The 25,346-nt window shown below is 37.9% G+C and overlaps 1 long non-coding RNA gene across 1 annotated transcript; it reads right to left on the bottom strand.

The window, feature by feature from the left end:
• Positions 1 to 5,221: 5,221 nt before the first annotated feature.
• On the bottom strand, positions 5,222 to 23,784 carry LOC124085454 (uncharacterized). The gene is made up of 5 exons (XR_006849430.2): positions 21,524 to 23,784; positions 19,800 to 19,869; positions 8,111 to 8,291; positions 6,227 to 6,323; positions 5,222 to 5,581 (listed from the first exon to the last, which is right to left on the bottom strand). It is a non-coding gene; the product is annotated as an uncharacterized LOC124085454 (long non-coding RNA).
• Positions 23,785 to 25,346: the final 1,562 nt, after the last annotated feature.

Raw genomic sequence — 25,346 nt, 5'->3', positions numbered from 1 at the left:
CTTCCATGTCTGGCTTTTTTTACTCAATATTATATTTGTGAACCATATCCACATTATTCTAAGTAGTTATAGATCTTCATTCTCATTACTTTATCATAATCTATTGTGTGAATACACCACCATTTTTTTATTGTACTACTGATGAGTATTTGGGTTTCTTTCTGTTTGAGCTATGACCTATTACAAATGTTGCTGATCTAGATGTCTCTGGTGTCATACTTTTGTTCTGTTGGGGGTGTGCCTTTCTTTTGGAAGTTCCTGAGTCAAGGATACAAAGACAATGAGATAGAAATTACCACAAGGGTGGAGAAAAAGGGTTGGCTTGATTTGTACATTTGTACTCAGTTTTCTAAATGTTATGTTTGGGAGACTAGTCTATGTTTAATATTTTGTACCCATTAAATAGACCTCTTTTGAAGAACCCTATATAGATAAACATTAGAAGTATAAGATACTGGACAGAAAGGAAGCCCTCCATAGATACGCAGCTATTGTTAACCTGCACAAGTTTCTCAGTCTCTGTTAGGAGAGAAGGGGAGGTGAACTGCCTTTGCTCCTTTCTCTTTACCCATGGGGCAGCTTAATCTCCTGCCTTGAAGAGAGGGGAAGAACAGCATGCTCTTTTCAGATCCCAGGCAGCAGCAAAGCATTGGGGGAAAAAAAACCCTCTGGATCCAAAGACACTGTAGTCAAACCAAGTTCCCCAAGCATAAAAGCAATTATAGAAAAAAAAATTATTATATGTTTCTTTTGAATTTTAAATACATAGAAGGAAATACCTGGGGGACAAAATATAAATGTAGCAACAAAATCTTTTAAACTATGCTGAAATGTCAGAAATGTTAAAACCATCTGACAAAAAAAAATTGAAAGCAGTAATTGTAAAAAATGTTTCAACAGTAATTATGAGTATATTTGAAATCAGTGAAAAATAGAAAATTTCAGCAGAGAAATAGGAAATAAAAAGGCCAAATGGAAATATTAGACCTGAAAAATATAATCACTGAAAAAATTTTAAACTCAGAGGATGAATCTTAAAAGCAGAATGAAGAGACAAATAAAATGATCAATAAACTGGAAAACAGAATAATAAAAATTACTCTGTCTGGACAACAGCAACAAAATAGATGAAAAAGAAAAACAGATTTGGGGACTTGTAGAGCGGTCTTAATAAATCGAATATTTATACGATTTGAGTTATTGTTACAGAAGAGAAACAGGCCAAGGCTGAAAATATACTGGATGAAATTTTGGCTGAAAAGTTTCCAAATTTGCAAATCATCAAAAGAGATTGCAAATGCATGCACACACACACACACACACACACACACACACACAACACAAAATCCTAGACAGGCGAAAACCAAAGAAATCCACACCAAGAAAACTAAAGACAAAGAAAATCTTAAGATCAATGAGTGCAAAATAACAACTTACAGAATTAAAGTGATTTCTCATTAGAAACCACAAAGGTCAGAAGGAAGTGTTCCAATATTTTTCAAGGGCTGAAAAATGTCAGCTGTTTACCCAGAATCCAGGAGCCAGTGAAGATTTTTTGAGGAGTAAAGTAAAAAATCAAGACATGCTCAGAAGGAGGAGAGCTGAGATCATCACCAGACCTACTCTAAAAAGAAAGGAAATGATAAAAAAGGAACTTTAAAACACCTGGAAGGAAAGAATACAATAATAAAAATATTGGTAAATATCCTTTTCCTCTTAAGACTCTAAATTACATGTGATGATGGAAGCAAAAATTTTAACAGTGTCTAATGTAGTTCTAAATCTATGTAGAAGTATTTAAAAATTATATTATGAATAGAGGATAGTAAATGAACAAAAAGAGGGGTAAGGATTTCTGTACTTCAAACTGTTAAAATAATAACAGTGAAAGACTGAGATAGATCGTTGATCCATGGATATTTTAATCACTAAGCTATGCAAAAAGATACATTTTAAAAACTAAAGATAATTTAAAAGGGGATCCTAAGAATTTTCAAGCAATGTACATAGTCAAAAATATTAAACAAGTAAAAACAGAATAATTGGAAAAGAAATAAATAACAGGAAATAAAATAAAATGGGATACTTGGACCCTAATATGTTAATAAATGCATTAAATATAAAGAGTTTAAATAGCTTTGAAATTAAAGTGTAGATTGACAGAGTAGATTTTTAAAAATAACCCAATTATATAAGGTCTATAAGTGACTTCAAATTTAACAATATAGGTGGTTAAAAGTAAAATGATGGGAAAAGCATATCATGCAAATGTTAATAAAGGAAAATAGGAATACCCTATTAATGTCAGGCAAAGTAGACTTCATGTCAGAGAAACTCACCAGAGACAAACATTATTTACTGATGAAAGGGTCCATCCACCAAGAAGACATAGCATCACAAAATGTATGTACCCCAGACAAGAAATCTGCAAAATATGTGAAACAAAAACTGATACAGCTAAAAGGATAAACTGATAAATTCTCCCAGTTTGTTGTTGTTGTTGTTTTGTTTTGTTTTGTTGTTGTTTTGGAAACCAGGGACACTCTACTGGTGAACTATATCCCCCACCATTTTTATTTATTTATTTATTTATTTTTAAAATTTTAAGACAGGGTTTTGCTAAGTTGCTTAGGGCCTAAGTGCTGAGACAGGCCTCAAATTTGCTATCCTTCTGCCTGCCTCAGACTCCCAAATTTCTGGGATTACAGGCATGTGCCACCATGCCTGGCTAAATCCACAGTTATAATTGGAGAGTTAAAACACCTCTTTTTTAATACTTTACAGAACAGCTAGACAGAAAATCAGAAAAAAAAATACCTGAGAACTCAACAATACAATCAACCAACAGGATCTAATTGGCATCTATAGAAACAACCTCCCAACAACACAAAATACACATTCTTTTCAACTGGCCCCAGAACATATAACAAGACAAACCACCTCTTGGGCCATAAAACCACCTCAGTAAAAGAATTTAATTCAGACAGAGTAAGTTGTACCATAAAGGAATCAACCTAGAAAACAATAATAAAAAGATAACATGAAAATCTTTGAACACTTGGAAACAAAACAACACAATTCCAAGTCATCCATGGGCCAATTGTGAGCTCTGAAGGGAAGTAAAAAAGAATATATTGAACTGAATGAATATGATAATACAACATATTAAAATTTGTGGAAAGCAGTTAAAGCAGTACTGAGAGGGAAAGGCATGTCACTATTGCATCTGTCACAAATAGAAAAAAAAACACTAGAAAAATTTAACCTCTCATTTCAAGAACATAGATAAAGAAGAACCTGAAAATCAAAACTCAATGAAATAAGAAGCTGGCTTTTTAAAAACACCAATGAAAATTTGCAAACTTCAATCAAGACAAATAAAGGGGGGAGGTAAGGAGGGAGGGAGAGGGGAGGAAGAAAGTGAGGAGAGGGAGGATATCAGGAATGAAACAGGGGATCCCTATAGACCTTTTCAACAAGTGATGATGGCACAATTGGACATCTATAAGCTGAAACATGAGCTTTGACCCAAGTCTCACATTTTATACAAAAAAAAAATTGATTGTAGAACTTAAATGTAAAATATAATGCCTTAAAACTTTCAGATATAAAATGGAAAAGAAAAATTATTGGGATATAGGACTAGGCAAAGAGTCCTTAGATTTGACACATGATCCATAAAAGGAAAAGTTGATAAAATGAAGCACCAAAATTAGAAACTTTGGCTATGCGAAAGATTTTCTTAAAAGGATAAAAAGAGTAGATGCAGAGTGAGAGAAAATATTTTCAAACCACATATATGACAAAGGACTAGTACTAGAATATATTAAAAACTTTAAAATTCAACAGTAAGCAGACAATCCAATTAGAAATAGGAAAAAGACAAGAAGAGATCTTTCCCTGATGAGGATATAGTAATGGCAAATAAGCACATAAAAGGATGCTCAGCATAATTTGTCATTAGGAGAAAAAAATTAAAACCATAATGAGATACCCTTAAACACCTATCAGAATATCTAAATTTTAAAAAATCAATTACATTAAATAATTGACAAGAATGCAGAGACATTAAATCACTTGGACATTGCTGGTGTTAATAAAGTGGTACAGTCACTCTGGAAAGAGTTTGGCAGTTTTATTTTAAATAAACATGCACTTCTGTGTGACCCAGCAATTGCACTTCTAGGCACTTATCCCAAAGAAATAAAAATTTATGTTCACACAAAAACCTGTACATGAATATTTATGACACATTTATTTTTAATAGTTAATAACTGCAAACAACCTAGATGTCCTTCAAGGGATGAATGGTATGACAAACCATTCCATACCATGAAATACTACTTAGCAACATAATGGAATAAATTATTGGTACATGCAACAACCTGAATGAATCTGCTGAGCATTAGCTAAGTAAAACAAAGCCAATTCCAATTCTGTTTATATAGCATTCTTAAAATGAGAAATTAAAAAAATGAAAATCATATTAGTAGTTAACACGAGCTAAGAATATAAATATAAATACATAAATATAAATATAAAAGTATAGCATGCATGATCTTTATGGGATAGAAACAATATGTTCTGAATCAATATCAATATCAATATGCTGGTGTATGGGCTGAGGCTGAGGCTCAGTGGTAGAATGCTTGCCTAGCACACGTGAAGCCACTGGGTTTGATCCTCAGCACCACATAAAAATAAATAAAATAAATATACTGTGTCCATCTACAACTATATATATATATATATATATATATATATATACACACACACACTGATTGTAATGATGTACCGTACCGTAGTTTTGCAAAATATAATGGGGGTGGGGGATGAATAAACTGTACTCAAGATCTTTCTATATCCTTCTTCATGATTTTGTGTGAATGAACAATGATCTCAAAATATTTTATTTTTTAAAAAGGTAAAGGCTAAAGTGGTTTTGAAGAATGAAAGAGGTCATGTGTAGAAATTATTGAGAAAAGCACTGAGTGAGAATAGGAAGACCTAGATTCAAGTCTTGATTCAACCAACTTGGGAAAATCTCATTTGTACAAACTCATTTGTCCAATGCAATTGACAAAACTAATAGTATCACCCAGAGTTGATAACAGATATAAATTACATTAATTGGAAGAAAAACTTTGAACATATAAGAACTAAGGCTTTATGTAAACATTAGGTAATATGAAAGCTTTTATTATGTACATAATGTCTCAAAGTCCATTTCTTCTGGTAGTTCAGAAAAATAATTACCTAACTAAGACTGAAAACTAATTTCATTTTCACCATTTGACATTAAATCCCTGCAATATAAGCAAAGAACACTACCAGAGAAAAGAAGAGCCCAATCTCTTTTCCTATGCTACTCCTCATTCAAAAGACCAAGGAAATCCCACATATTCCCTCTCCTGCTACAAGAGTGCTGTCAAATAACCTCATGAAATCTGTGTTGTGGAGAATGGATCACCCTCAGGTCTCACTTTCAACATTTTCTATTTTAGGACCGGTTTGGAGTGGTTGCAAAGATTTCATTGCATGGTCCTTCACATGAGAGAGAAACAATTTAGCCATTTGTAACCTAAAAAGAAAGAAAGAATAAAGTCCATGGGGTGCTGTGGGGGAAGAGAGTAGGGATCATTTACTCTATCAGAGGCATTTGGTTCTATTGGGATGCTCTTTGCAGCCATTAACTTTCAGTTATTTCAATAAACCCTAAACCAGCATTTTAAAAGAGGGCATGTCTTAAGTTTATTTAATAAGAAGTTAAATAGGCATTGGTTGACTCAGTATCCTAATGGTATTATCTAGGGCTTAGGTTCTCCCTACATTACTTATGTTTTCAACTCACATGATTGGCTTCATTTTTTTGTTGTTGTCATTATACATGACAGTAGAATCTATTTTAATATATGTGTACAAGCAAGGAATATGTCTTATTCTAATTAGGATCCCAGTCTTGTGGATATACATGATATTGAGACTCACTGTGATGTATTCATATATGTACACAGGAAAATTAGGTCAGATTCGTTCCACTGTCTTGCCTATTCTTATCCCCTCCTTCATTCCCTTTATTCTCTTTTGTCTAATCCACTGAACTTATATTCTTCCCCACACCTTGTTGTGGGTTAGCATCCACATATCAGAGAGAACATTTGACCTTTGGCTTTTTGGGATGGGCTTATTTCACTTAGCATAAGGGTCTCTAGATCCATCCTTTTACCTGCTAATGCCATAAAGTCATTCTTCTTTATTGGCTTCATTTTTAAGACTGGTTTCTTCCAGGGCACAATTGTGGATTCACACACCTCCATTCAAATCTGGGGCAGAGAAAGAGAATAGCTTATTCCAAAAAGTGAGGTAGAACTTTCCCAGAAATTTCCAACAAATGTCTCTTCACATATCGTTGGCCAGAACTGGGTCACATGATTTTTTTTTATAAACTGTTTTATCTAGATTTGCATAACTGGGACCAAAATACCTAAGAAGAGCAACATAGAGGAAGAGTAATTTATCTGGGGCTCACAGTTTCAGAGGTCTCACTCCATAGATGGCCAACTTTATTGCTCTGTTCCCAAGTCAAGGCAGGATGTCATGGCGGAAGAGCATAGCAAAGAAAAGCTGCTTTCCTTGTGGCAGCCAGGAGAGAGAGAGAGAGAGAGAGAGAGAGAGAGAGAGAGAGAGAGAGGGAGAGAGAATGAGAGAGAGAGAGAGAAGGGGGAAGGTGCCACAGATAAGATGCACCCTTCCAAGGCACAGCCCCAGTGACTCACCTGCTCCAGCCATGCCCCCCCTGCCTACAATGACCACTCAGTCCATTGAAACCAGGATTGCCTAATCAGGCTACAGCTCTCATAATCCAATCATTCTATCTCTGAACATTTCTGAGCTAACACATGAACTTTTGGGGGGCACCTCATATCCAAACCATAACATAAACCAATCATAGGTGGAGAAGTGAGATGACCCTTAGTCCAATCAGATTCATTATTGAAGTTGAGGGAATTCCTCTGAGTCCAGGGGCTAATTACTTGGACAAAACTGAGATTCTTTTAGGAAGACAAAATGAGGTAGTATTTGCTATATAGGCAGTTAGGTGCCCAGTGATACTGCTTCCTTCTTTTAATTCAGTAAATTGGGACTAAGTGACATATGTCTGAGGACTCTGACACTAAGTAGTGCAAAAACAGGGTTGGGTTTGACTTTTCTAGTTAGTTTCAAATCTTTCTTTAAGCTATGAAACTATAAGTCAAATTCTTGGGCCCTCACTTCCTTATTTCTGAAAGGGAATTAAGTTTTATAATCTTGGGAAAATTACTCATCTTTTTTGTACATCAGCTTCCTTATCTGTAAATCCTTCATCTGAGGTTTTGAATAGTTTACTTGTAAGGTGGTGTATTGGGCTTCTAGGGCTGTCATAACAAAGTACCACAGACGGTGTGTCTTGAACAACAGAAATTTCTTTTCCAGCTATTCTGGAGGCTGGAAGTCCAAAGTCAAAGTGTCAGCAATATTAATTTATTCCTAGGACCTCTCTCCTTGACTTCTAAATGGTTATCTTTTCTTTGTATCTTCACCTGATCTTTCTTCCATGTGTGTCTGTGTTCTAATCTCTTCTTATAAGCACACAGTCCTATTGGGTTAGGACTTATTCTAATGACCTCATTTTGGTCCTTTAAAGACCCTGTTTCAAAATATGTCACATTCTGAAACAGTGGACATTAGAATTTCAACATATGAATCTTGGGAGACTATAATTCAGTAATAATGGGTTGATATGAATAATAAAAATTTTAATATATGCTAAAAACTTAGATCCATACAATAGGTGCATATTTGGCATTAGCTATAAAATTATCTTCTTACTTTAAATAATAGCAGTAGAGGTGATATCAATAGTATTGGAAATAGTAGTAGCATCACTAGAAGGCTAATAGCAGAACTGCCTGAAAGAAAAGGTCAAAGGGACCTTAGTCAAGGAAAGGAGGGACATATTTTAAAGGAGGAATGAGTCACAAAGAAATAGTATTTTTATCACACTATTTCCAGTTAAAATGGCTGTGAAATGTATTATATCAAAACTTAGTGGTTTAAATAAACAACTTACTTTCTTCATGAATCTGCAGTTTTGCCAGGGCAAGCTTACTCCAGCTGTACTTGTCATCATTAGGGACAGTTCAGTGTCTCGTTTGCATGTCTCACCCCGCTGTCAGTTGGAACATCAGTTGAACACCTACATGGACCCTCTTCACATGGCTTGGGCTTCCTCACAACATGGTGGCTGGGTTCTAAATGTGTGCATTCAGAAAGATTAAGTAGAAACAGCACCTTTTACGACCTAACCTCAGAACTTACTCAAAATCACTACTGTTGCATTCTACTTGTGGAGGAATTCATAAAGATTGTCAAGATTCAAAAGAAGGGAAAACAGACTGCTCCTTTTGATGGGGAGCACCAAGGTCTGGAAGAGTCTGTTGGGCTGGAAATACTGCCATGGTCATTTTTGTAAAATACAATCCTGTGTGCATCCCTACCTCCTCACATGAAGGTCTTCCTTCTAGAGTTTTTTTTTTTTTTTTTCAAACAGTGTTGGTTTGTGATTTTGTTCTGATCAGAATTGGATCCTAATACTACACTCAATTCCCAGGGTTTGAGGATAAAATGCCACAGGTGAAAGAAAACTTTTCAGAAGAGCCTTATAAAAGAGAACTCCCTAGGCAAAGTTTCAGTGTGGATTATAGTCCTCTTCTGACCAGGCACACACCGGAAAGGGGTGATTTCCCTGATAACCTTTCCTTTTAATTACTCCAAGGAAATCATGTCTCAGCCCCCAATAGATAACTCAGATTTTCATCTGTAAAAGAAAGCCTAGAGATTAAGGAGAACCACCATCCCATTATAAGCTCTAATGTTGTATGAAAATAAGGGGCAAAAAAGGATGACTTAAGAAAATATAAAAGCAGTATCGCAGGTCCATGAGAAGGAGAAATTGAGTTGTTGCTTGCCTTATATTTGAATGCTGTGCATGATTTGCATGATGGCAATAATAATTTACTGACAAAATGCTTTTATTGAGTTGCCTTTACTGAAGAGGCTCTGCATGCTTTTTCACCAGCTTGCTACAATTAAAAGCAGCAGTAAATAGAGTCTTTCTATTTAGATTGAAAAGCAACAATTAAGCTTGCCCGTCTATAAATAGGAGGCAGTTTCACATCTATGGCCCAACTGCACACATTAAAGACTTTAGCTCCAAATGCCCCCAATTTATTTCTGCAGGACAAACCAATAAATTGTCAAACTCTGACCTTAAAACTGACAATTGCATAGAAAATGAAAGAAGGTAAATTATGCATAATTTTAAATAATTACTGGGATGTCTGTTAGGCCAGAAAATCAGTATACTCACTGGAAATCTAAATTTACAAGCTTCTAGTTTTTTTCTTTTTATTTCATTTCACCATTAACAAACTCTAGTTTGCCTTGAGTATCTGTCAGAGATGACTCTCCTTTGCCTGAGACACATGGATAAAAATTATGGATTTTAGAATTAGGGTAGGGAAGATGGAAAATATAAAGGTCTTTCTCAAGATTCCTATAATTTAAGTGATTCAGCAAAGAGACCAGGATATGGGCAGTCATCATCAAATATTCTTGAATAAATTTTTAAAACTGCAAATCATTTGTCCCATCTATAATACATAGATTGAGTTTTCAGTGTTGATTCAAACTCCTCATCTTCTGCTAGAGGAAACTGGGGGCTCAGGAAACCACATGAATTGTCCAGGATCACAGAATATGACTATGGCAGAGCTAGAACTCAATAGATTCCTTCATCGCCACTCCATCATCCACTCAATGCCCATTTTTCATGATTTTCAATAAAAAAAAATTATCTCAATAAGACATAAAGTCCAAATGGCAAATATTTCTTTGAATGCAAGATGAATTTTCAAAGATGACAGGGTTTCCCACTTGGAAATAGTGGGCTACCTCTTCTTCTATATCTCCTGTCTGGAACAATAATTTCTAATTTCCAACAGCAAAAAAAAAAATTGAGTTTCTAAAATATGTGCTAAGTAATCACATCTTTTTGAGATTTATGAGTCTTGTTTGTTTTGTGTTTGCATATGCCCTGTGTCTTCCAGTGATTTTCCATCTGATTGCAACTCCCCTTGGGTCATGTGCTGCATATGTTCTGTTGCCTCCCCTCATCCTCTCCACTCTACTCTGTGCCCAAGAGATTGGCATGTATGAACTCATCAATGGATCCATGCTCTCTGGCTTCAATTTCAGCTTTGCTGTTGGAAACACCAATAGAAGACTGAGTAGAAAAAGAACAAAGAAGCCAGGGGTTTTATCCACTATTTCACTTCCTGCAGAGTAAAGCAAAATTTACAAACTGAGCCCAGTACAGATTAAACCAACTCCAGAAACTACTAATGAGAATTAATGACTGTTATATAAAACTCATTTTTCAGGGGTGGCTTTTTATATAGCAGCATCTGACTAATACAACATATGATACCAAAAAGGAATAATTTGTACAACAGAGTCATCCTAAAATGGAGATAAATACCTCTGAAGACTGGAAATAGATGAGACTCCAGAGGAATAACTGGGATTGAGTTTGCATACTCAATTCTAGATCTAGAAGCTAATGGAGATAGCTGGGTTCCTATAACAAAAATACAAGTATTCCATGGGATGTAAGAGATTCACTTTCAAACTTGTTTAAAACCAGAAGCAAGTTTGAAGTTTTCTCATCTGTGAAAGATGACTGAAATAATCTGTTAAAGCCACTGTCTGAACTGAATCATTTATACAAAACTAAATAGCAGTGAAGCTAAGCACGTGAGCTACCAATGTAAGACCTGGTTTTTCACTGGATGTTCTTAAGTAGTGGAAGAAGAGATTTAAATAGAAATCTGCAAGCCTGAGATACAGATAGCAAGAGACTCCATTTGATACTAAATTTCTAAAACACATGAAGAAATAATGCTAAGAAAGAGAGCTACATTGGTAATTAATTCACTCTTGAATGGAATGAAAATAATAAAGGAGATATTCTGCAGAGAATGTCACTAAAATAACTACCAAGAATGTATCTTGGCCTGGAGCTACAGCTCAGTGGCAGAGCGCTTGCCTAGCATGTATGAAACACTGGGTTCAATCCTTAGCACTACACAAAAATAAACAAATAAAATAAAGGTATGCTGTCCATGCAAAACTACAAAATTTTTGAAAAAAGAATATATCTCATGAAGAAGAAAAAATATCCTGAGAACAATAGAGGGATAAGATGGAAGAAATAAATAATAATTTGTCGAGAATTTGGTACAATATGTTAAGTTTAATTTATTGTTAACTTTTTAAAAAAGAATGGTATTTTTCTTATAATTAAATAGAATTCAAATATCAAGGAAAATATAGATGGCAAAGATGTTCAATGAATGGCTAATGCATGCTAGGTTCCTGAGTTACTTGGGAAGAAAGCAAAGATACTATACAACTTAAATATTGTTAATAATTTTTATAGTTAAGGTGATTGTGGTGCCACATGCTTATAATCCCAGATACTTGGGAGATTGAGGCAGGAAGATTGCAATCTGAGGCATCTTAGTGAGATCCTGTCCCAAAAAATGTGGTTTTCAATGGATACACCTAAAGTAATAGTCTAGAAAGGTTGGAAAGACAGAAATGGGTGGGGAGGAAAGGAAGGCAATTGCTAACCAAAAAAAAAAAAAGCTGATATGGCAATATTAATGCCAAATGATATTGGCCAAAAGGCATAAGAAGAGACGTTGCATAATGATAAAGGACACAGCCTTGCATTTGAATGATCAACACTATGGGCTTGAAATATAAAGGGAAAAAAACTGATGAAAATATAATACAGAATTGAAAACAATACCATCCTATATACCTGTATTAAAGAACAATAGAACCAGCAAAAAAATGTCCATTTTGATTTTAAAAATTCAAAAATAATAAATCCATTTTACAAATGTAGGAACTCAGACCCCAGGAGGTAGAGTGGCTTCATCAAAGGCCACAAAGTTTGTATAAATCAGCCAGGACTAAATCTCACCTTCTAATGCTACATTCTGAGCCATCCCCATTTAATGACATTAACAGATAGAATAAACTATCTACATAAACATAAAGCCTTTTCCAGGTCTTTCAAATAATCCTAAGTGTGGTGGTATAACTTTTATCTTTCAATGTGCTTTACCTTGCCTTCAAAGTATTTTACTTCTAATTATCCATCTCTATAACTATCTAGGGAGGACCCCCTCAAGCCACTGGGGTAGCTACTCAGAAACACAAGTGGAGCTATTGGGAGGTAGGGGAATCCTCATGAGGTGGGGCCCAGTGAAGTAAATGAGGCCATGGGGGGAAGGTGCCCTTAAATGAGGATAGTGGGATCCTGGCATCTCTCTCTCTCTCTCTCTCTCTCTCTCTCTCTCTCTCTCTCTCTCTCTCTCCTTCCTGGCTGCCATGAGCTGAGAATCTTTGCTCTGTCTCACCACAGGCCCAAAGCCACAGGGCTACATGACTACGGACTAAACCCTCTGAAACCATGAGCCATGGTATCCTCTTTTGAAGTTGATTTTCTCAGCTATTTCATCATAGCCATGGAAATTTGATGAATACAGTCCTCAAGGATGGCCCTTTTCCAATGACTGGTGTGGAAAATTCGAAGTCCAGCTCCTTCGCCTTGGATTTGGGATAAAATCTAAGGTGTAATTTATACTCCCAAGCTCCCCTGCAGGGATCAGGCCGAGGCTGGAACTCTGCGTGGCTTCTTCTCTTTCCTGCATTCCATGCCCAGTTTTTCCTGAGATAACTTCCTCAGTAAGTCCAGTTGCACATGAACTCTCATCTCCAGGTCTTTTTCTGGGAAACAGTTCCTAATATAAGAACCACACATCTCTGAACTAGAAGTACAGACAGATTACGAAGTGCTGCTGGAGAAAGAATCCTTGAAGTCTAAATATTTCTGCTGCTGCTCTTATCTTTGGAAGTTCTAGTTTTATTGGACACTGGGAACCTGGCATTGTGAATGTAATGTCTGCCAAGCAAGTTGAGGGGAAAACTCTCCTACAACTGCAGACTTTAGGTCAATAATATTGACTGGCCAACTTTCTGTCCTCAATAGACCCTCTTGAGTCCAATTCTGAATTCATATTGACTCAATCTGGAGGATTTTTAGCTTACAGCTCACTGCTGCATGTTCTTGGCCTCTCTTCTCCCTCTCTCCCTCATTGGGATGCAGAGGTTTAATTCCTTTAAAACTAGCTCCAGCAATGCAAAAGGCAACTTGGATCCTCTGGGCCTTAATATGTAGGACCACAGATAGTCAAACAAGCCATCATGGGCTTTCTAGTTGGTCTGACAATTATTTCAACCTCTAATTCACATTCTATGATTTCCCATTTCTTTGTTTTCTAAGTCTGGATCTACAGGTGGTCCCTCTTTAGAAATCCAGGCCCACCCTATAGCAGATGGAAAATTCTGTTACCCATTGTGGCTTAGAATAATATTTGTCTAATAAAATAGTTACTATTTCTTGAGTGCATGCTACATGCTGTTTCACAAAGAAGCTGAGGTTTAGATATGAAGATTAACTTGCCCATGTTCACATGACTAATAATTGATGAGGCTTTACCACAAACAGACCAAGATTTGGGTATGTTGGACATGAGCTCAGACCCCCTGTGTATCCAACAAGTCATAGCATTTCCTATCCCTGACTTTGCTGACCTGGCTCCAATACTAGCTTTGGCTTTCCTCCTATCTGCTCTGGTTTTACTTCCCTGTTTAAGACCCTAATAGTCATTCTTTGCCCACTCATTTTTCCTGGGTGCTGAATACCTGCTTCTCAAAATATGCCTTCAGCCACTACCTGCCATCTTCCATACAGACAGAGCTGGAGGATCTGTTCTGAATACATGTCTCTAGGGACTTCCTGCTCCAAAGTCCTGCCCATTTCTTGCCAAGTTGAACCATGATGACAGGGACCTAAAACCCAATTCTGTCTTAGGTCAGCTTCCCACAAACAGAGACCAAGAAAAGGAAACTCAGGTACGTGGTTTATTGAGGTAGGACTCTCAGGAGAAGCATCTAAGGGAGGCAAACAGGCAGGTCCCAAGGAAGAAAGCCAGGGAAGATCTGCAGTCAGGTAAAATCTAAACTTGGTCTGATCTAGGAGAGGCTCTGGAGCTGAAATCACAATGTTGCCCCAGTGATCCCCACCTTAAGCCAGGGGCCTGGCCTTTTGTACTCCTGTATCATTGCAATAGGCTTCTCTGGGCGGGAGGATGGAGGTCATGTGATTTCTTGGTCATCAATTTAGGGCAGTTCTTGGGAAGGGTATCTCTGTGAACCCTTAGCAGCCAATACTCACAGCATCTGGGGTTGGGGGCCCTGACTATCCACAGCATCTATTAAAACTGCCTAAGCCTTGGGCCCTGAACAGGGGGCTTCAGCAACACCAGGTTCCTTTTATCACCCCACCTCATGGTTCCTGGCCCTTTCCTACTTTCCACCATATCCTATGGTTAGGGTCCCCCACGCCAGCTGCCCATTGGAACTTGCTGGATTTTAGTACCTGCTCAGAGTCAATCACTGGCGCCTGACACATTATTAGTGTTCTAAATCTTTGTTGACAGTTACTAAGACTCCCCAGGTGGCAGCACAAAAGTCAACAAGGAAGTAAAACTCCACCAGCTGGTTATTATTTGGGGATAAAACCATCAAACTGTTAACAGTGGGGTGTATGCCCACAAGCCTCAGCACATTGCTGGCCTGAAGGCTCACCTGGAGTTGCATATTTTAATCCCCTGTTCCAAGCCTATGTATATGGACTTCTGCACCTCTTCCAGTTCCTTTGCAATATGCAAGCCTCAGGAAGCTGAGGCAGTAATGAGTTTTGAAGCTGTTCCTCTGCCTTGGACAACCATGGGGCAGGCTGCTCTATTTGCATGCAGCTACCTCCAATGATCTCTTGGCAAAATCTGTGCCATCATGGCCCATTGTTTCCTTAATTCTAAAATTCACATCTTCTGATGTGAAATCCTAAGTGCTTTCTATTCTATAAAATTAACACTTAAATTAATTTTTTCAATGTAGCCTGAAAAAATTCTGTAGCCCATTTTACCTGCGACTAAAGAAATGATAGACCCAAAGGATGCCATGCAGATGTTCCAAGAGAAATATGCTACCCACCATTCTTCCTGGATTTCCTAGTTTGATTTCCAGGACCACATACATGTGACCCCAAAACTAGAAACCCCTGGAGACAGTAACATGCTTGGGCATTGTGCCTTGTGTTAGAAACCTGGTTCCCAAGTGTCAGAGCTGGATAAGCCGAAGCAAGTGACTTAAAATCGTTATGCATCAGAATCTTCTTCTGTTGAATAATAGTACCCAGTACATAATTGCTATGAGGATGATAACAAGAAACCCCTGTAATTTCAGTATCCCAATGACATAAAAACTTATTTCTAATTAATACCCAGTCCAATGTAGATTCTTCCAGTTGATGAGATCCAAATTCTTTCATCTCTGACTTCTCATCTTTGTTCATTAAAATCCTGTTCACTCAGCAGTTACATGGGAAAAGAAGAAAGTGGAAGATCACTCATGGGAAATTTTTCATGGGATACATTATGCTGAATAGAATAGACGCATGACCTCAAGAAACAGTAGAGGAGTCTGGGAAATGTAGTCTAACTGTGGAGCCAGGAAGGAAGAGTCATGGGTTTGGAGAGCTCATTTCATCTCTGCTAAACAAACCTTCTCTCAGTTCGGCTGAGAGGACCACAAGGCTGAACTTAAGCTTAGCAAATTCCAGTAATGGGCTGAGTACTATCCATAGACTGAGAAGTAAACAAGAGTTAGAGATACCTTAAGAAGAAAGAGGAAATCATGAGAAGCAGGTCTATGACCCTCATTGAAATTTTGTTTACATTACTGAAAGATATGGTCCATGAGAGGGTCAAAGGGGAACCTCTTTACTTTTAGCATGTCCTAGAAGAATAAGACTCTGCAAAATACCCTGATTAGATCAGTAGACTAGCTGAAGGTAGAATTGAAGGGTGTGGATCAGTCTCCACTCTTGAGAAGTAGAAAGCAAAGTCCACAGTTTTAAAGCATCAGCCAGAATATCAGAGAGCAGGGTGAGGAAATGGCAGAACTTGTATTAGAATTTAGTCAAGTCCTACCTGATTCAGAATAGAAAACAGTGGAGTATGTCCCCCCTCCCTCTCTGTTATATTTGTGTGTCTTTAGCTCCATTGGAATATATTGTGATTAAACTTTATAAAGTTTCCAGTCTTTCAGCACATTTCCAGTATATCAGCTTAAGCCAAGATGGAAACACCACCTTCACTGTACAGGAAAAAGTCACCCACCAGACTCTTGCTTCTGAAAACTGGTGGAACCCAAGTTTGAACTCATGACAGCCTTCCTACTTCTGGGCCTCCACAACTCTTCTTGATTTCTGAAATGCCTCACCAGTCATTTCAGTTTTACTCAGATCTCAAGGATAAATCTTTACCTATGTAGGAAGAATTTACTGAGTTTTCATGATATCAGTGTTTCCTCAATGCTTTGGCTCTAAGCTGTACATAATTCTACTTAAATATCTGGTTCATTTCATTCCATACATGCCACTACCAAATGGCTCAAAACCAACTGATTATATGCTACTGCAAGTCACCCTGCACCTTGTACCCACTGGATCTCTTGCTTTATTCCTATGCTGTTTCCTCCACCTGAAACCCCTTTTTCCTATAGATCTTTGCATGGTTCACTTCTGCACACTTTAGGGTCTTCTTAAATATTCTTGCAAATATGTGAGAATTATAATTTATAATCCACTTCTGGAAAGTGCATTCCCATCTTGTTTTCTCCTTGTCTTGTAATTATAGTCACACACTTGGTAGTCACCACAGGGATTTAGTTGTTGCAAAATGCAGAGCACTGAGCTTTAGTACAGTCGGATGTTTGTATATTCTCCCTTATACCCTGCATATGAGGTCATACCAAGGTTTGTAATTAACACTGGAGCACACCTTGAAGATAACATAATCTCTTTCCTGAAAGCACTCAAACTCCAGGTAATAAAATCAGATTGTATCACAGTCCCTTCAGGATGCCTCACTACTGTTAATAAGTACATGATAAAGAGAATGTCTTTCTTGATTCTAGCCATATTCCATAGGAAAATTTTAAGCTGCACCACAGTGAGGTATTACAATATTTTAAAAAGTGTTAAAAGAGATCACAGCTATTCACAATAGGTCAATTTTGCCCAAATAGAAACTATTGCATTTATATAATATGTCTAAACTCCTTTTCTAGCTTATGATCCTTTAGGAAACCACTTTCCTTGCTATTCCTTGATAATATAACCCTCTGAATTCTCATTTCCATCAAGAGAAGGACTGATAGGTGCACCTTGTTTAGTAGGTTGACCCAAAGTTGTCCCCAGGAGGTATAATGCTCCACCAGTGGTCTCCAAAAGAGTGCAGGGGAGAAGCGACATTGTGAGATTGTCAAAGCTAGGTCTGAAAAAGGTCAAGTAGCTTCCTCCTGTTTTCTTGGAACATTCACTCTTTGGCTGCCATGGGAAAACTGACTACTTTATTGTGGCCTTGCTGGAGATAATGTGTAGAGAGACCACTGAGAGGTAAAGAGAGATGAGCAAAAAGTCCTGGCTATATGAATCTTCCCAGTCTAGGCATCATACATGTTAGTGCTGAGGCCTTCAAGATATTGCTAGCCCTAGCTTCTGTGCAAAAGGAAACACAGAGAACCCTAAGACAACATGCCCAGAAAAGCTGGGTAGACCTCAGAACTATGATAAGTACTGATATATGGTTATTGTTTTAAGTCACTATGTTTTGAGGCTGCTGATTGCACTGCAATAAATATTCAGAACAGGAGGTAAATTACACATAGGATAATATAGAACTCAACTCAGATGATTGTCCCACCCACTGATGCATATGTGTTTATGATAGACAGCAGTGTACTCGGTACACAACGATAAGGCAATGCCTCACAGAACTATAGAGGGTGGATGTCTATATGCAGTAATTTCAGGGAGACTCAATGTTAGGTCGGTTGAGGTGGCTAAGGGAACAAAGCACCAGGCAACAACCAATCAGGCACCAACAGACAAGCAGTGATAACCACCTGTCAATCAGCGGGGTCTCCTGACTGATCCTGAAAGAACATGGAGCTCAGCAAGATCTCCTCACCAACCCCAGGAGAACAAGAGACCCTCAAAACCTCCCTTCCCTGTCCCAAGCTCTCCCCTCCTGCCCTAAGCCAGATAAAATTACAATTCGACTGAGTCTGGGCATGACTCCCTGGACTCATTCTTTTTGGACTAAAGGGTCTCACCCAGGAGCAAATCTCAATAAAGCCTTGTGCATCAGCTTTTAATCTGCCTCCTTTTGGTCACCGGTGCCTGACCTAACACTCAAATGTAAGCTTCATCAAGAAACTCAGGCCTCTTGTCTCTACCATAGTAATTACCTTGATAGGATTTGCAACGTTGGAAACTTGCTGAATACTAGACACCTCCATATCCAGTGGGTTTCAGACTAGGAACACTCAGGATTTTAAAAAGGGATTTCCAAGAGATGTAGAGTGCAAGGCAAACCTAGTGGATAAACTGCTTCAGGTGCAGAGCTTCTTCAGTGTTAGAACATGTGACCAAAGGTGCCAATGATCACCACAAAGTCCTCTGCTCATTGTGATTAGTGTAGGTCTGGGCATGTGGTCTGTGCCAGATCAATCAAAGTGAATATCAAGACATTTGTAAGAAATGCTAAGAAAGAAAAAGATGCTCTCTCCTTGTTTACTACATTGGGATTTTGGAAGGGTCTTGCTCTGAAACCTGCTGGTAGCCATCCTGTGAAGAAGAGCAAAGGATCCTGGGTGTGTTAGTCAGCTTTCAGTCACTGTGACAGCATATCTAAGAAAATCAGCTTGAAGGAGGAAAGATTTATTATGGCTTATGGTTGCAGAGGTTTCAGTCCATGGTCAGCTTGCTTCCCATTTTTGGTATGGGGAGGCAGTGCATTGTGATGGGGAGGGCATGGTAGAATAAGGCTGCTCACCCCAGGGAATCTCAGAAGCAGAGAGAGAGGGAATGGGGCTGGAGACAAGATATATTCCCCAAGGACACACCTCCAAGGACCCACTTGTTTCAACTGGGTCCCACCTCCTCCAGTTTTCTATCACCTCCCTATACTCTATTCAGCTATGATTCATCAATGGATCAGTCTATCCATAAGGTCAGAGCCCTCATGATTCAATCACTCCCCAAAAACCCTACCTGTGAATATTGCTACCTTGAGGACCAAGTCTTTAACACACAAGCCTTTGGGGAACATTCTAGATCAAAACCTTAACACTGGGAATGGAGTAGAAAGAGTAGAAGCAGAACTAAGAGGATACCAAAAAAAAAAAAAAAAAGTTGATCCTAATGACTTTGAACAAGTATCCATCTACTTTTAAAGCTGTATCTTCCCTAGACTGTTGTATAATACAAGCTCATAAATTTATTTTCACTTGTTGATTTAAGTAACTTAGATTTTTGACTAAAAATCCATGAATACACATATGCTTAGCATCTCTTGAATTTTACATTTGAGATTTTTGCTGATAAACACATGTTTGGAAATAGCTAATCTTAGTGCAGTTGATCTAGTTCTTTTAGTTTTGAAAAAGGAAATAATACAGGGGCTGGGGCTGGGGCTCAGTGACAGAACACTCACCTGGCATTCATGAGGCACTGGGTTCAATCCTCAGCACCACATAAAAATAAAATAAAGGTATTGCGTCCACCTACAATGAAAAAAAAATGTGTGTGTATATATATATTTGTGTGTGTGTGTATTTTTTAAAGGAAATAATAGAGTCAGAACGCGATCAACTGAAATAGTCCCGTTTGATAATGATGATGACAATGACAATGAGAATGATGATGATGATGTTAATGTTTACTGAGTACTGATCCAAGGCACTCTTCTATGTGCTATGAATATATTAGCTCATTTAATAATCTTCTTAACATTGTAGGGCATTCTGTTATTAGCCTCACTTACAAATGATAGAATTGAAGTACAGAGAGAATAAATAACATCCCTCAGCTCACACAGCCAGTGAGTGGTACAGCTAGCATTAAATCCAGCTGTTCTTTCATCCATGCCCTACGCTTCTAAGAAGACAGAGTACATTTTAATCAACCCTGAGTTCTGGGCTCCATCTTTTAGCAGTGCCTACATTCTTAAAGAATGCAAAGCAGAAGGTCCCTGTTAAATGAAGAGGGGGAACTTCCATCAGTGTGGATTTGCCTCCATCATCTATTCTTTTCACGGCTCTAAAGTATACAACATATTCACGTCTGCTTGATTCTGACATCTTCACTAGGGGGGAGAGAATACAGAGATCAAAGGGAAGAAAGGTTTTTAACTTAAGTTGTCAGCTTGTTTCTGCTTCCAAAAATTCTCATGCTAAAAAATATAGCACTGTGCTTTACTCTCCAAAAGAAGAAAAAATCAAGTTGTAGCTAAGTCCAATTTCCTGTTTCACTTGGGCTGAAGAAGATTCAGCCTCAGTGAGTCCTTCTTGCCTACCTCTGAGCTCCTAAAATGACCCAAGAAGTTGTATGCAGCACAGAATTATGGGGAGAGGGAGTAGAATTTTGATCACCCTGTTCGTTCATTATTGAAATTTGTATACAGTCTGTGCAAGGAAAGTAGCCTTGAAGTTTCCCTCCAGGGAGTACAATCTTGGATCCAAGGTACCTCGCTTTGGAGGTTTTTCTCAGAGCCTGGGATTGAACTTCCTTTCATGGACCTTATGTGCATCCTATTCTAAGGAGATGCTAGAGTGCAAAATCACCATCACTCCTCTCTGTGTCCACTAATCACCTCTCTTCCTTTGCTATGTCCACCTACCCTTCCTTCTGGTCAAGAACAAACACCCTATTGCTCAGGGCCATTCTCTATAACACTTTCCATACTGCATGGTTTTTTTTTCCCAATTAAAGTGAGCCTTTAAAAGAATTGTGGAGCTTTTAAACATTCAAGCATCATTTATTTTAATATCCTCTTAAATACCTTTTGAAAAATCTCTTAGAAGTCCAGTCAATTTAGAAGATAGTTAGTGTGTATTTTAATGGACCATTCAATTTCAAATAAATGTGAAGGAAATTATAACCCTCTTCAACAACTCAATGACAATTTAAGGAGAATGAGACCTTGATTGAAACCATTAGGAATTCAGAAACAAGACTCTGATGTAGTCAAAGAAAACATTCCAGGAATCTGTGAATCCTGTCTTATTTTGCTTTTAAGAAAAACTTCCAAACTACAAAACTAGGAAATATGTTGTCCAAAATTTTAAGAAATTTACTAAAGATATTAGTGCAATTGCTGAAGTTTAGCATTGAGAAATATTGATAACCAAAACCTTTTTTTAAAATGATGATTCTCACCTAGACTGTAGCCTTGAGACTTGGAAAGAAAACTCTCTGATGTGCTGACATCTATTAACATATGTTGATCAACCCACATAATCAGATAAGTCCCTGATCCAATGCATCTGCAAATTCTCCTCTCAGTTCCATTGTATTTATTCTTTTTTGGATCTGTGCACACAAGTAGGGAAGTCCCAAATATGGCTGTGGAAGGGTCTCAAAACAGGCTGAAGGCTTGAAGGCCACACTGGAAAACAGTCAAGCACAAATAAGAATGAAGTAACATGAAAGAAGAAACCGATTAATTGTCAGATACTATAACAATATTTTTTTTAAAATCCACGTTTGCTCCTGTATCTGTGAGAAGTGGTTAGCACAAAGCAGATGAGAAGCATAAGACATAAGAAGCTACACAACTGTAAAGATGTCACAGCCAATTAATAGCATAGTCAGGACTGACACAGTTGTTCATTCACTGACCATTCGCCAGCAGCCAGGGACCTTGGTGCTTCTCAAAGTTTGTTGCTTCTCATTGATTCCTGAGTCCCATCTTGAGAGATTCTAATACAGTAGATCTGCAGTGAGGCCCAAGAATTGCCATTTCTAAAAAATCTCTCAGCTGAGGCTGATGTTGCTAAGGAGAATCCCCCTTTGGAATGGTATAGCCATTTAGATCCTCCTAGAGTTTACAGACCCTACAGGATGCAGACAATAATATAGCTTACACATGATGGAGGGATAGGGAAAAGGTGAACTGGAGCTATAGCACACATGGTAGAGATTAGGGAATCCAGTTTCCTGGGGGAGGTTTCAGGTTAAGCTGAGAACTTTAGATTGGAGAGGAATTCTTGCCATAGAAGGCCGCCTGTCAGTGGAAAGGAGAAAAGAGAGAAGTTTCCAAGCAGAGGGGACATTTGCAAAGTCCCAGTGATGCAAGACGCCATTGAATGTAATAGTGGCAAGAGGAAAGGATATGGACAAAGGGCAGCATGACTATTCTACAGAGTTTAGGATTTATGTTGTCAATGAAAAGAAGTTCTTGAAGGTCTTTAAACAGAATAGTGTCAAAAGCAGATCTTTGTTTTACAAGAATATTTCTAGCTGCAGTGCAAAGAGGGAATAGCAGTGATTAAAACTGCAAGCAAGGAATATGTTTAAGAGGCTGCTGAATTTATCCCACTGTTAATTCAGGTTTATCTGCATCACATAGGAAGAGCCAATGGCACAAGTTGCCTTTGTCCTTCCTCCAAAGAGGACCCTCTGTCTACAGACAACATGCCCCTCTAGTCCAGAGGAGGAAATACATACATACACCAGCCCAACCGCCCCTCACTACTCCCACATACTCCCATCTCTGCCCCATCTTCACCAGTGCCCTTGGGTTGGCATGCATGGCTGTGCTGGGGCACATTCTCCTGGAGCCTTAGCTTAGTGAAGGCTCTGTGATGCTATATCACCTCCCCAAACTTCTCCAACTTCCTCCCCATCCTCCCCAGGACACATCCTTCTCTGCTTTTGGAATCTGTATGGCCCAGCCTCCTAGATGCTGATCCTGTATCACAAGGGGCTATAATTTGCCATCTGCCAAATTCTTTGTCCTATGCAATAATAATGTTCAACTCTTCATGCAGTAACTTTCCAAATCACTCAGGCCAAAGAGAGACCCACAGATGCTCAACAAATAATGATCAAAGCAAAATAAAGTTTAATAAAGAGAGGAGGTAACTCCACTATCAATGACCAATTGATGGCTAAAGAAATAGTAACATGTTTTATTAATTACACAATGATACTATGTATTGAGTACTGTTCAACTTATCAGCCATAATGTAAGCGTAAATCAAAACTACAATGCAATACCACTTGATAACCCTTTAGGTGACTGAAATTTAAACCGACAGCTAATATCAAATGATGGTGAAGGTAGAGGATTTGAGCCCTCATACATTGCTACGGGATTGTCAAATTGTACCACCATTTTTGAAAAACCGTCTGACAGTTCTTTAAAATTTAAACACAGAGATGCTGTTTGACTTCCACACCTAGATACATAACCAATGTAATTGAATGCATGTTTACACAAAACCTCACATATGAATGTCAACAGCATGATTTATTATCATTCAAATGTGGAAACAGCCCAAATGTGCAACTGATTAATAAATAAACAAAATGCTATAAGTTCCATACAATGGATTATGTTTTGTCCATAAAAAGGAATGAATTACTAATATAATCAAAAATATTCATGAACCTTGAAAACATTTTGCTCCATGAAAGAAGCCCATCACGAAAGACTAAATATTCTATAATTTCATTTATGTGTAACATCCAGAATAGGCAACTCCATAGAGACAGAAAATAAATTAGTGGTTGCCAGGCAACAGGATGGGAGGGGAGAGGAGAGCGATAGGGAGTGGCTGCTAATGGGTTATGGAGGTTTCTTGATGGTGGGGGGAATGATGAAAATGCTCTGGAATTAGCAGTAATGGCCACACAATTCTGTGACTATACTAAACATTATTGAATTGTACATTTTATATATTTCAATGATATATAAATTATATCATAATAAAGATGTTTCAAAAACTATGTATATATATACATATATATTCTATGCTAAATACAACATATTATAATCACGATAGTATATTTTGTTAAATCCCTGTTGGCATAATGAAATACCTGAGAAGTTAACTTATAAAGAGAAAAGGTTTATTTTGGCTCACAGTTTTGGAAGCTCCAGTCTATGATTAATTGACCCTATTGTTTTGGGTCTATATTGAGGCAGCACTTCATGGCAGAAGCATATAGTAAAGCAAAACCACTTACAAGTCAGGAAGTGTACACCTCTAATGACCTTAGGACCTCCCACAAGGCCTTGTCTCCAAAAGCTTGCACCACCTTCCAGTAGCACCACCATAGGGACTATGTGTTATAATATATTGTATAAATAAATGTCATTATAGTATAAAACTATATTCAATAAATTAACATGTTTTAATTGTAAATGAGCCCTCTATGTCTCCTGGCCCAGTTTGAACACTGAAGGCACCTGAATTCTTTTGATACTCACAAGATTTCCTCCTTACATAAATATGCTGCCTCAACTTCCTTCATAGGTCTGAGTATTGTGAAACAAAAAATTCACTGAGATCAGTGCATCCCTAGGTCGGGTTGTTTTATATTTGGGGATGGATTTTTTTGTTTGGTTTGGTGTGGTTCATATCACACGATGAAGAATTCCCCCATGGGATTCTAATCCTGGCTTCACCACTAGTGGCTGTAACACAGGGCAAGTTGCTCCCTTTGCCCAGATTACCCAGCTGTGAAGTGGGAAGAGTGTTTGAGTTCTTTACCACAAGGTCATTAGGACTAAATGACCTCCTCAAACTTCAGGATTCAGTCATTAAAATAATGATATATGTACTAAATTTATTCTTGTTATTATTATCATCATGATCACCCTATTTTGTGGGTTCTCAAAAGCATCTTACATCTTAATTAGTTTGGGCCTTAGAGTTGGGGAGGATTCTGGCTCATTCCTAATTGGAGGAACTCGGGGAATATGAAGGGTCAACAGAGCCACTACCTGAGATAGCCTAAAAATACAAGTTGGGGGCATTCATTTCAGTTCCTCTATAAATACTCTATATTTGCTTCTCCTACTTAGCCTGAAGATTAACTGCTAAATTTGGGAGAAAGACCTGGGAGTTTGTCCGTGAGTTTTTCTGTGTCTAAAGGGAAGATTTTTATCATCGAATATTCTGCAGTAAGCATGAGTCAGAAAGAGACTCAGGCAGGCCATCTTCTCCGAGGTGGATGGTCATAAATCAGCTTC

The sequence above is a fragment of the Marmota monax genome, unplaced genomic scaffold (genome assembly GCF_021218885.2).
Source record: "Marmota monax isolate L192 unplaced genomic scaffold, Marmota_monax_Labrador192_F-V1.1 WCK01_AAM20220418_F8-fsc00014, whole genome shotgun sequence".
NCBI lineage: Eukaryota > Metazoa > Chordata > Mammalia > Rodentia > Sciuridae > Marmota > Marmota monax.
This window is presented reverse-complemented; position numbering and strand designations above follow the sequence as displayed.